We start from the raw sequence: 12,856 nt of genomic DNA on the forward strand, positions 1-12,856 counted from the left end.
AGCTGATCATGTCTGCTCTGAGGGTATTAATCTTTCCTTTCTTTTCTCTTTTGAATTTGAGGAGTTCTTTGGAGATTTCCTGGTTATGTTCCTGGAATTGTTTTTGGAATTCTGTTTTAATCTCTTTAGTCATGTTCACAATCATCTCCTTGAATAGGGTCATGTTTTGTGTCTCTTCAGGTGTCATTTCTTGGGATGGTGACATCTCTCTAGTCCCTTCACTCTTGTTGCCTTTTGTGCTTTCCGTCGGACTTTGATTATTTATGTATGTTGTGATTCTTCTTTGAGCTCTCCTCGGCATCGAGAACTGTTGTAGTTCACTCTGTGGTCAGTAGGTAACGGTCTTTGCTTGGATGGGGCCGTGGTTCTGGGAGTATGTGAATACCTGTGGTTCTCAGCCAAATTGATTCCTCTGCTGACTATGTCAGAGTTTGCCATTTTTGTAGGTGTTCGGTTGATTCCCAGAGTCTGTGTGCTGCTGTATGACTAGCTCTCCGCCCAACCAGTGGCCTCACATTGGGCCGTGGGATGGATCTGCGAGCTTTGGTCTCAGCGTGCTGGGTGGATGTTTGGTTTTCCTGTGCTGCTTCTGGGGGGGGGCGGCCAAGGGTCTGGGGTTTGGGAGTTTCCAGGGGCTCTCAGTAGGGTCTGCAGCTGTCTGCTCTGTTCCCAGGGATGGGGCCCAGGTGAGGACATGTGCTCCAAGGGCGGAGACATGCCTTTCTGATTCTCAGAAGGCTAGCTTGGCTGCTGGTTGGCCCTTCAGTTCCATGCTGCTTTGTCAGAGAGTCTTTGACTGTCGGGGGGTCTCTTGGTTCTCTCTCACTCAGGATTCCCAGCTGGAGAATGCCTGCTTCAAGATTTGAGGGGGTCAGATGCTGGCTCCTACTGTCCCGTACACCCCACCAGCTGTTGTAAGGCAGGGACACAGTGCTCCCCACTCTCCAGACCCAATGGCCTGGGAGAGGAACCAGGTGGGCGGGTGGGAGCTGGGACACCCCTGCCTCCCCTGGTGGGGTGCTGGGTCTTGGCGTAGCCAGCCTGTCAGTCTCCAGTCAGAGGCCTGGGAGAGGAACCTAGTGGGCAGGTGGGGACAGGGACACCTCCGCCTCCCTTGATGGGGTGCTGGGTCTTAGCGCCTCCCACCTGTCAATCTCCAGTCATTGGCCTGGGGGAGGGGGCTGTTGTGGGAAGGGACAGGATTCTAAATTCCTTGCCCCCCTGCTCCTGCTCTTCTCAAGTGGGGTGGAGGGGTCTGAGTTAAGTTCTATGGCTTGGCACCCGCTCTGTGTTTGGGGGCCCGCTGCAGTACTCACGCCTCTGCGTTCGTCTGTGGGTGCTGTATGGTGTTGGAGAATCCTTCACTCCCCTCGGATCTCCACCGCCACTTGTGGTCCACATCTGGGTTCCGCTGCTTGCTGTTCTGGTTCCGCGTCTGGGTTCCACTGCTTCTATGGCTCACTGACCCAGTTGCCCAGCCCGGTGGTGCCTGGCCAGGCTCCCTCTGCTGCCCCCTCCATCGCAGCTTTTCTTGGCTCAGAGGCTCAGAGCCGGCGCTGTGGGGGAGGTTTCCTCGCGTTCCAAATTCTTTGAAAAAGTTGGATGTGAGCTTTATCTGGATTTCTTTTCTGGTTTGGGTACTTTTCCGTTGCTTCTTGATCTTTCTTTCATATATTTTATTGTAATTAATAGAAGGGTTTCATTATATTCACCAGATAGAAGGTGCATTACTTCACAAACATTGATACACAGGTTTCGTTATATTCACCAGATAGAAGGTGCATTACTTTACAAAACTGATACACTTTCTCATGTTTTTATCCCCATTTCCTTTCCCCTACCCCCACCACTCATCTTGTTCTCCCCTCTTCCCTATCGGATTTCAAATAAACAAATGCACATATGCCCAATATATCAGATAACAACATACGAAACTGTAACAATGCGAGATAACCAAGGGACAGGAAATGATATGAGAGATAATATAGTACATTAAGTACAACAGTCACTCACTATAAAGCTTTTGTTTCTGTATCCTGGAGGTCCTTTCGTTTAGTGTCATCCTATATGGCTTACTTCACTTAATATGATTTTTTCTAAGTCTTTCCATTTTCTTACAAATGGGGCGATGTCGTTCTCTCTCTAACAGAAGCATAGATTTCCATTTTGTATAAATACCACATCTTGTTGATTCAATCATCAAATGAGGGGCATCTGGGTTGGTTCCATATCTTTGCTATGGTAAATAGTGCTGCAGTGAACATTGTTGTGCTAGTGGCTTTACTATGTCCTTGTTTCTGGATGACTGGGTAAATGCCAAGTGGTGGAATTACTGTGTCATAAAAGAGTTCTGTGTTTAGTCTTTTGAGGAACTGCCATAGTGCTTTCCATAGTGGTTGGACAAGTTTACACTGCAATCAACAGTGTTGTAGTGATCCCTCCTGGCTACATCCTCTCCAGTAGGTGTTATTACTAAATTTCTTGATCATGGTCATTCTAACTGGAGTGAGGTGGAATCTTAGAATTATTTTTTTCATATATTTTATATTGTAATTAATAGAAGGGTTACATTATATTTGCCAGATGGAAGGTACATTAATTCAAATACTTTGATACCCTTTCTCATGTCTTGGTCCCCATTTCCCTCCCCCCACCCCCACCCTTCATCTTGTTTCCCCCCTTCCCTATCCAATTTCAAATAACCAAATACAAATATATATAATATATCAGATAACAAAGTAAGATACTGTAACAATATGAGATAATTAAGAGATAGCAAAAGAAATGAGTGATAACAGTTCATTAATGACAACAATCACTCATTATATTGCTTTTGTGGAATCTTAGAATTGTTTTGATTTATATTTATTTTTTTCTTTTTTTTAGCCAGTCCTGGGCTTGAGCTCAAGGCCTGAGCACTGTCCTTTGACTTTTCTCAAGGTTAGAACTCTATCACTTGATCCTCAGCACCATTTCCAGCTTTATTCTATGTATGTGGTACTGAGGAATCGAACCCGGGTCTTTGTGCATGCTAGACAAATACTCTACCACTAGGTCAAATTGCCGGCGATTTGTATTTCTTTTATGGCCAGAGATGACGGGTATTTCTCGATGTGTTTATAGGCCATTCTTGTTTCTTCTTCAGAGAAGATTGTTTGGCCAATCTTTTAATGGGATGGTTGTTTCTTTGGAGATTAGTTTTTGAGTGATTCATTTTTTGAGCTTTCGATATATTTTAGATATGAGGCCTTCGTTGTATGGTTAATAAAGATCTTCTCCCACTCTGTAGGCTTTCTAGTCAGTTTGCTAGCTATGTCCTTTGCCATACAGAAGCTCTGCAGTTTAATGCAGTCCCATTTATCCAGACATTTCTTTGATTTGTTGTGAAAATCCCTAATCTTTTACACAATTTGACTCTGGGATTTGATATCTATGATGTTCACTTTGAAGCTTGGACAGCATTTAAGAATTTCTTCATTTGTTGTATTGTTAGTGAAGATGTTCTCTCATTCTGTGGGCTTTCTCTTTAACTTTCTAGGTATGTCCTTTGCCATATAAAACCTGTGCAGTTTAATGCAGTCCCATTTGTCCAAACTTTAATTTGTTGTGCTTCTGGGACTTTATTAAGAAAGTTTCGACCTGTACTAAGGAGACCTATTATATCTCCTATTCCTTCATGTAAAGATTCTAGCATGTCTGCTTATACCTTTGGGTTTTTGATCCATTTCGAGTTAATCCTGGTGAAGGGTGACATATAAGGATCTAACTAATTTTCTGCAGGTGCTTAACCTGTTCTGCCATCTAGGATATGGAAACAAGACCTTTATCTTGACTGATTGTTGTTCTTAACATACTGTGTTCTCTTCTCCTTTATTGCCCTTTGGTTAATCTCATATTGTCACTGTACCTGCCTCAATAACCTGGTATATTGAATATATGTTTATTTATTTGAAATAGGAAAGGGAAGGAGAAAACATGATGATTGGGATGGGATGGGAGGAGGGAAATGAGGACAAAAACATAAGAAGGGGTATCCATGTGTGAGAAGTGAAGCACCTACTATCTGGCGAATGTAACTATTTGGCTCACCTGTATGACAGACAGCCATCTGTAGCAGTACTTACAGGACCATCGGGAATAACATCTGCCCAGACTGGGACATTGCTGGAACTTACAGATATTCAGAGGTGAGTGTGAGAGGGCTGGAAGGAAAAAAAAAGGTCTAGTTTCAGATGTTACAAAATGATAGGAAAGCTCTACAGTTTAATGCAGTCCCATTTATCCAGCTGTTCTCTTATTTGCTGTGATTTTTGGTCCTTGTAAGAAAATTTCGTCCTGTGCCAAGGAGGCCTAGTGTATCTCCTATTCCTTCTTGTAAAGTTTTCAGTGTGTCAGCTTTTACCTCCAGGTCTTTGATCCATATGGAATTAATTCTAGTGCAGGGTGACAAAGAAGTATCCAACTTTAGTTTTCTGCAGGTGCTTAACCAGTTCTGCCAGCACAACTTGTTGAAGAGGCTGTCTTGCTTCCAGTCTATTTTTTTTGGCTCCCTTGTCAAAGATTAGGTGGCTATAGGTCTGTGGTTTAATATCTGGGTCCTCAGTTCTATTCCATTGGTCTTCAGGCCTGTTCTTGTGCCAGTACCAAGCTGTTTTGATAATTATAGCTCTGTAATAGAGTCTAAAGTTTGGAATTGAAATTCCTCCGGCACTGTTTTTTCTGCTAAGAAGTGTTTTTTCTATACGGGGTATTTTATTATTCTATATGAAATTTTGAATTGCCAATTCTATTTCTTTAAAGAATGCCATTGGGATATTGATGGGTATTGCGTTGAATTTGTACATAGCCCTTGGCAAGATTGTCATTTTCACAATGTTGATTCTTCCAATCCAGGAGCATGGGAGGTTTTTCCATTTCCTTAGTTCTGATTTAATTTCCTTTTTTAGTGTTTTAACGTTTTCATCAAAAAGGTCCTTTACATTCTTAGTTAAGCTAATTCCTAGGTACTTTATTTTCTTTGAGGCTATTGTAAAAGGAGTTTCTTTCCTGATTATTGCCTCATTCCTCTCACTGTTGGCATAGAGGAAGGCAGTTGATTTTTGAGGGTTAATTTTATAGCCTGCTATCCTTCCAAAGTTTTGAATCAGCTCAAGGAGCTTGGAAGTAGAGTCTATAGGATTCTTTAAATACAGAATCATGTCATCTGCAAAGAGGGAAAGTTTTCCTTCCTCTTTCCCTATTTGGATCCCCTTTATGCTTGCTTCTTGCCTTATTGCACTGGCTAGGAATTCTAATACTATGTTAAAGAGGAGTGGAGAGAGTGGGCATCCTTGTCTCATTCCTGATTTTGGAGGGAATGGCTTTAGCTTTTCGCCATTAAGTATAATACTAGCTGTGGGGTTGTTGTATACAGTCTTTATTATATTGAGGAATGTTCCATGGATTCCTAGTTTCTCCAGAGCTTTTAACATAAAGGGGTGTTGGATCTTGTCAAATGCCTTTTCTGCATCTATTGAGACAATCATGTGATTTTTGTCCCTGCTCCTCTTGATTTGTTGAATTATGTTAATTGATTTGCGTATGTTGACGCAGCTTTGCCTCCCTGTGATGAATCTTGCTTGATCATAGTGTATAATTTTTTTGATGAGGTGTTGTAGACGGTTGGCCAGTATTTTGTTGAGAAGTTTTGCATCGATGTTCATCAAAGAAATAGGTCTACAGTTCTCTTTCTTTGATGAATCTCTGTCTGGTTTGGGGATGAGGGTTATACTGGCTTCATAGAATGAGTTTGGTAAACAACCTTCATTTTCAATTTCGTTGAATAGCTTGAGGATTATTGGTGTGAGCTCTGCTTTGAAGACCTTATAGAATTCAGCTGTGAATCCATCTGGCCCTGGGCTTTTCTTAGGTGGAAGTTCTCTTATTGCCATTTCTATTTCAGAGCTTGAAATAGGCCTGTTTAGTTGGATTAGTTCTTCTTAGTTCACTGTGCGTATGTTAATATTTGCTAGGAATTCATCCATTTCTTGTAGATTCTCAAATTTGTTGGCATAAAGGTTTGAGAAGTATTCCCTCATGATGCTCTGGATCTTGGTAATTTCTGTCGTGATTTTACCATTTTCGTCTGCAATTTTGTTTATTTCGGTATGCTTTCTCCTTTTTTTGGTAAGATTTGCTAAGGGTTTGTCAATTTTGTTAATTCTTTCAAAGAACCTACTCCTTGTTTTGTTGATTCTTTCTATAGTTTTTTTGGATTCCAAATCATTTAATTCTGCTTTGATTTTAATAATTTGCTTCCTTCTACTGGGGTTAGGGTTGGTTTGTTTCTCTTTTTTCAGGAGCTTAAGGTGAGACATTAATTTGTTGGTTTGCGATTTTTCCAATTTGCTGTTGTTAGCACTCAGCGCTATAAATTTTCCTCTGAGTACTGCCCAAAGGAGTGTATTTTGTGGGCTCCTTATTGTTAAATTTCATGAACTGTTGGATTTCTGTTTTGATCTCTCCGATGACCCATTGGTGATTCAACAATGTGTTGTTCAGTCTCCATGCGTTAGAGGGTTTTCATTCGTTGAGATGTGTGTTCAGTTCCAATTTGATGCCTTTGTGGTCTGAGAGTGTGCAGGGAATAATTTCAGTGTTTCTGAATCTTTCCAGGTTTGTTTTATTGCCTAAGATGTGGTCTATTTTGGAAAATGTTCCATGTGCTGCTGAGAAAAACGTATATTGTGTTGTTGCTGGGTGAAATATTCTGCAGATGTCTGTTAGATCTAGTTGGTGTATATAGTTGTTCAGTTCTAAGGTTTCTCTGTCATAGCTAGTAAATTAATTAGGAAGCCTACAGAGTGGGAGAAGATCTTCACCAACCAAACAATGGACAAAGGCCTCATATCTAAAGTATATCAACAGCTCAAAAAATTGAATCAATCCAAAACTAATCCCCAAAGTAACAACCATCCCATTAAAAAATGGGCCAAAGACTTAAAGAGAGTTTTCTCTGAAGAAGAAACAAATATGGCCTATAGACACATGTAGAAATGCTCAACATCTTTGGTCATAAATGAAATGCAAATCAAAACAACTCTAAGATTCCACCTCACTCCAGTTAGAATGGGCAGCATCAGGAAAACTAATAACAACAGATTCTGGAGGCGATGTGGCCAGGAGGGATCCCTCCTACACTGTTTTTGGGAGTGCAAACTTGTTCAACCACTATGGAAAGCAATATGGCAGTGCCTCAAAAGGCTAAACATAGAGCTCCCCTATGACCCAGCAATTCCGCTCCTTGGCATCTAACCAACCATCCAGAAAGTAGGGCATACTAAATCCACTAGCACAACAATGTTCATTGCAGCATTATTCACCATAGCAAAAATATGGAACCAACCTAGATGTCCCTCACTTGATGAGTGGATCAATAAGTTGTGGTATTTGTACACAATGGAATTCTATGCTGCTGTCAGAAAAAATGATTTCGCCCCATTTGTTAGGAAATGGAAAGTCTTAGAAAAAATCATATTAAGTGAAGTCAGCCAGACTGAAAGGAAATTAGGCTCAATGGTTCCCCTCATTTGTCATAATCAGTAGAAACCTTGGGCTCTACTAGCAGAGATCTGCAATAGAGCAAAACCTTGATACATAAGGCCATATAGTATGAAGCCAATTGAAAAGACCTCCAGGATATTGAAACAAAAGCCATACAATGAATGAGTGTTGTACTTTATGTACTATGTTATCTATCGTCTCTTTTTCTGCCCCTTGGTTATCTCATATTGTTACAGTATCTCACTTTGTTATCTGATATATTGGATTTATTTGTATTTTGTTATTTGAAATTTTATAGGGAAGGGGGGAAAACCATGACGGGGGAGTGGAGGGGAGGGTAATGGGGACCTAGACATGTGAAAGGGTATCAATATATGTGAATTAATGCGCCTTCTATCTGGCAAATATCATGTAACCCTTTTATTAATTACAATAAAAAGAAAAGAATGATAGGATGAAATTGGAATTATGAACTGATCAGATTTTGTATTATCGAAGTGTCACTGAAAGTGACACTGTGGCTGAAGTGGTAAAGTGCTTGCCTTGTGCTGAAGAGCTCAGAGATAGCACCCAGGCCCAAAGTTTAAGACCCATGAACCCCACCAACAAAAAATTTTGTAAGTTATCAAATAGAGTGGGACTTCTATATTGGCCACTCTGTGGAGAATAGATGGAAAAGTTAGAGGAGACAAAGGGATTATATGTTGTTTTAAGCCTTGTAGATCATTTTCTTTTAAAAGTAAGTAAGTGGAAAATGACTTTTAAGTACGAAGATAGCTTAAGCAGGGTAATGATGACTCACACCTGTAATCCTAGCTACCCAGGCAACTTTGATCTCCAGTGAAATGGCAGAAAGCAGGAAGTGAATGTGTGAATAAAGTACCAGCTTCCTTGGAAAAAGCCAAGGAAGTTCATGAAGTCCTGAGTTTCTTGTACTGGTAGTGGCAGGCATGTACTCACATGTGTATACGCACGTGCGCGTGCACACGTGCCCGCACATGCGTGTGCGCGCACACACACAAACAATGCTGTGTATGCTGTGGCCCAGGCTGTCCATGACATACTACTTCCTCAATGGGAAACAGAAAAGGAACAATTAAAGCTTTCCCCTGCACAGGTAAGGCCTGCTTATCCATGTTGGATGGCACACACCCTACTCAAACTCTCTGCCTAGAGGGGTGTCTTACTGTATGAAATTACAGGTGTTTTTCCAAAACCCAGGAGTTTGTAATTTTCTAAATGTTTGTGAGGTACTCTACATATATATGCTTTCAAGAAAAAAACAGTCCATACTTGGCACAGTGGCTAATGCCTGTAAACCTAGCTACTCAGGTGGCTGAAATATGAAGATCAAGGTTCAAATCCTGGGCACTAACGATCAACATGAGTGCCTTATCTCCAACTAACCACTGGAAACCAAAACTAGTGTCTGTCTCAAGGGATAGGATGATAGCCTTGAACTGAGAATCTCAGGGACAATGCCCAGGCCCAGGATTAGGGCGATATCCTTGAGCTGAAGTGTTCAGGGACAGTGCCCAGGCCAACTTCAAGCCTCACGACAACAAAAAAAAGGAAAAGAGAAAGAAGGAAAGAAAGAAAGAAAGAAAGAAAGAAAGAAAGAAAGAAAGAAAGAAAGAAAGAAAGAAAGGTATTTCATGTTTTTACACATCCTATTTTTTTTCTGGCTAGTCCTGCGGCCTGAATTCTGGGACTGGCCACTGTCCTTGCACATTTTTGCTCAAGGTTAGCACTCTGCCACTTGAGCCACAGTACCACTTCTGGCTTTTTTATGTGTATGTGGTTCTGGGGAATCTCACCCAGGCCCTCGTGCATGCTAGGCAAGCACTCTACCACTAGGCCACCCTCCTGGTCCTCTATACATTCCTTTAGTTACAAATAACCTTAAAATATTCCAAGGTAATGTCCTGAAAACTGTAAACTCATCTTTTCCCTCTGAGTTTCTTCAGTAGTATCAAAGGATGACCTACTAAACTGAATTATCCATTTTTTTCATAAGTTTCATTCTACTTTTAGTATTAAAATTGTGTTTGGGGCCAACTGAAGATGGCAATTGAAAATTGTCTCAATTCATGGCTATTTACCTGGTATTGATTGCTCTTGAAAAACAGCCTTCTACTCCTTTTCTGAGTGGCCAGGATTCTAAGATTATTTTTATTCTTCCATAGATTTTTCTTTGGGTGACTCATTCTTGAATTCAGAATCAGAGATTAAGGCAACCAGAAGCTTTTCTTAGATCATGTTTTCTGTCTTAACTCTGGATTTTACTTCATCATAAGATGATGTATCTCTTCTAGCTGTACCAAATTCTGAAGAACATTCAGTTTTACAATCCTGCTGGAGATCAAGCTATTTTGGATGAGAAAAGGAAACTGAAGCCAGAGCATGGCATTCTTAAGAGTTGGGATTTCCCAGAAGGTCTTGAACTTGAAAATAGTAAATTTTTCTCCATATGCTCAACAGTCTTTATTTGAAGATTTGGTAGAGTGGGCCATAGGAACTACAGAGGTGGGTTGAATCATATCATAATGATTTTAAGGACATATGTGCAAGTAAAGATCATCCTTTGAATTTATACCCGGATGAGTGCCTGCAATTTTCTCCTATGATCTTCCTAGCTAACTCAGATTGCTGAGATCTGAATATCAGTTTAAAGTCAGCTCCTGCCGGAAAATTAGTCAGACACCACTTATCTCCAATTAACTATCAAAACTCAGGAAATGGACCTCTGATTCCTCATCTTGAGAAAAAAAAATCACCAGGACATTGACCAGATCTTGCCTTCAAGCTCCAGAATCAGCAACAAAATATTAAATGTTTCTAGATGTGACTAGAATATGGTCACAAGATATAAATGATGTCATTCTTAGTTGGTTTCTAACACTGTGATAAAGTACCTGAGCAATCAGTTGATGGTTATTAGCTCTTCATCTTAAAAGGTTTATTTTGCTCTCTTTTGTGAAGGTCTCCTTCAAAGGTTAGTTAGCCTGCTTCTTAGGCATCTTTGGTGAGAGGAATGATTGAAGAAGATGTGTGAGAAGAAGGTACTCAATGGAAAGATTTCTCAATGGATAACAAAATGAGCCTGACTATAGAGTGTCCAAGAGTGGTATCTCTGTTCCTATTCCTTCAGAGATGAGTAGGAGTGACCAAATGTAATGAGACCAATTCAAGAATGAGCCACAGCGATATAATTGATGTTTTAAAGAGATATGTAGGAAATTGTAAGTTGTATTATGTACAATTTTCAATAGTATTGCAGAAATATTTACAATTCTGTTAAAAAACAGTGAGAAAAAGTGTAGAAAATTTTTATTAGTATAATGGAATGCCCCAAGTGGCACATTACCAATACATGTGATAATGGATGAAGGGAAAACAAAATGGAATATAAAAGAAGACAGGGACCAGGAGTGTGGCCTCATGGTAGAGTGCTTGCCTAGTATGCCTGGATCCCTGGGTTTGATTCCTGGATACCATATACACAGAAAAAGCTTGAAGTGGTGCTGTGGCTCAAGTGGTAGAGTGTTAGGCTTGAGAAAGCCCAAGGACAGTGCCAACACCCTGGTTCAAGCCCCAGGACTGGCCAGAAAAATAAACAGAAAAGATGACGATGAGAGAGTTTATGGTTTAGAAATGGAACAAAATTGCTTTTATGATAACAAACGCTAACGTGGTAGGTTGACATCTAAGGGAACAGTTTCCGAAATCCTTAGAAGAATGTTAAGAAGTTGTGGTAGCTTTTTTTGTACCTCTCAGCAGATATAGACCAGTGTGTGAAGTGTCCACATCATTAATATGACAACACACAGAGAAATCAGTGCCTCTTGAGAGCTGCAAGTTTCCTGGCTTTTGGAGATGCCCTGGGCATGGTTCTGATTGGGCATGGTTCTGACCTATCTGGCTCTCTACTTGTATATGTTCACTGCTGTCGTTCTTGAGGTGTGTGTGAAATGCCATGACACCACCATTGTTGAGGCCAATAACTAGGATCTCAGCTGTACCTCACCTCCTTTATCTTTGGTTTCCTTTGTTCCCTACTCTTTATTGGCCATCCCAACACAGTCACCTGCACCCTTAAACAAACTGCCATTTGGAATTGTGTTTACTGTAGCTGTTTCTACAGTGTTGGGCAAAACTGTGACTGTGATTCTTGCCTTTTAAGTTTACTTCTCCATGGAAAAGTGCTTTGTAGGTGTTCTCAATGTTGGCTTCTGATGCAGGGTTCCTGGGATGCATTTTTGCCCATCATCTTGCTAATGCAAAACAGAAACTTTTGGCATGGCCTCAAGGATAAAAGATATATTAGGAGAAATGAACATTCCTAAGTTGAAATTCATCTATGTTTGATGAGTACATAGGTCTGATTTAAATCTACATTAATGTTCCATTGCTATATTAGTTGTATTGTGAAATAATTACTTCAGGGAATATATATTTCTCATTTTTCTCATAATTACAAGTGATGGTTATTCCCCTTTTTTTTCTTTAAACAGTGCATATGTCATATGGAGAAATCCAATCCCAGGGTTTGTACATACAAGGAAAGCACTCTACAATTAGGCTGTGTTCCCAAGAAGGTGTTATCTTTTTTATGATTACAATGCATAAGAATTTTTACTTCTTTTTCTCTCTCTCTCCCTCCCCCCCCCCTCTCTCTCTCTCTCTCTCTCTCTCTCTCTCTCTATTTATTGCCTGTCTGTGGATTGAACTCAGGGCTTGGGTGCTCTCCTTGGACACTCTACTTTTCTCTTGAGATAAATGTCTGTAATGAATAATAGTTTCTTCCTCCATGGTTGTTTATATCTTTAAATTTATTATTTAATCACTCTTTACTAACTTGTCACAGAAATTTGTAATATATATGATATATAATATATTATATTAGATATTGTATTATATATATGAGCTGGGCACAATGGCTCATGCTTGTAATTCTATCTACTCAGGAGTCTGAGATCTGAGGATCTAGGTTCAAAGCCAGCCCAGGCACAAAAGGACTTGAGACTCTTATCTCTAATTAACTACTAGAAAACGGGAAATGGGGCTATGGCTCAAGATGTAGGGCTGTAGCCTTGAGCTGAAGAGCTCAGGGCCAGCTCCCAGGCTAAGTTAAATATCCATGACCTACCAAAACAAAACAAACAGGCTTGATTGGGTCCATGAATCATAGTTTTCGTAACTTGGTTTTGTGTGTGTGTGCGTGTGTGTGTGTGTGTGTGTGTGTGTGTGTGTGTTGAATTGGAAATCACATGCCATATGAAAGCTTTTATCTGATTTCTGTTGATTTTTGATA

Source organism: Megascapheus bottae, unplaced genomic scaffold (assembly GCF_031878675.1).
Source record: "Megascapheus bottae isolate mThoBot1 unplaced genomic scaffold, mThoBot2.hap1 HAP1_SCAFFOLD_112, whole genome shotgun sequence".
In the NCBI taxonomy this organism is placed as follows: domain Eukaryota; kingdom Metazoa; phylum Chordata; class Mammalia; order Rodentia; family Geomyidae; genus Megascapheus; species Megascapheus bottae.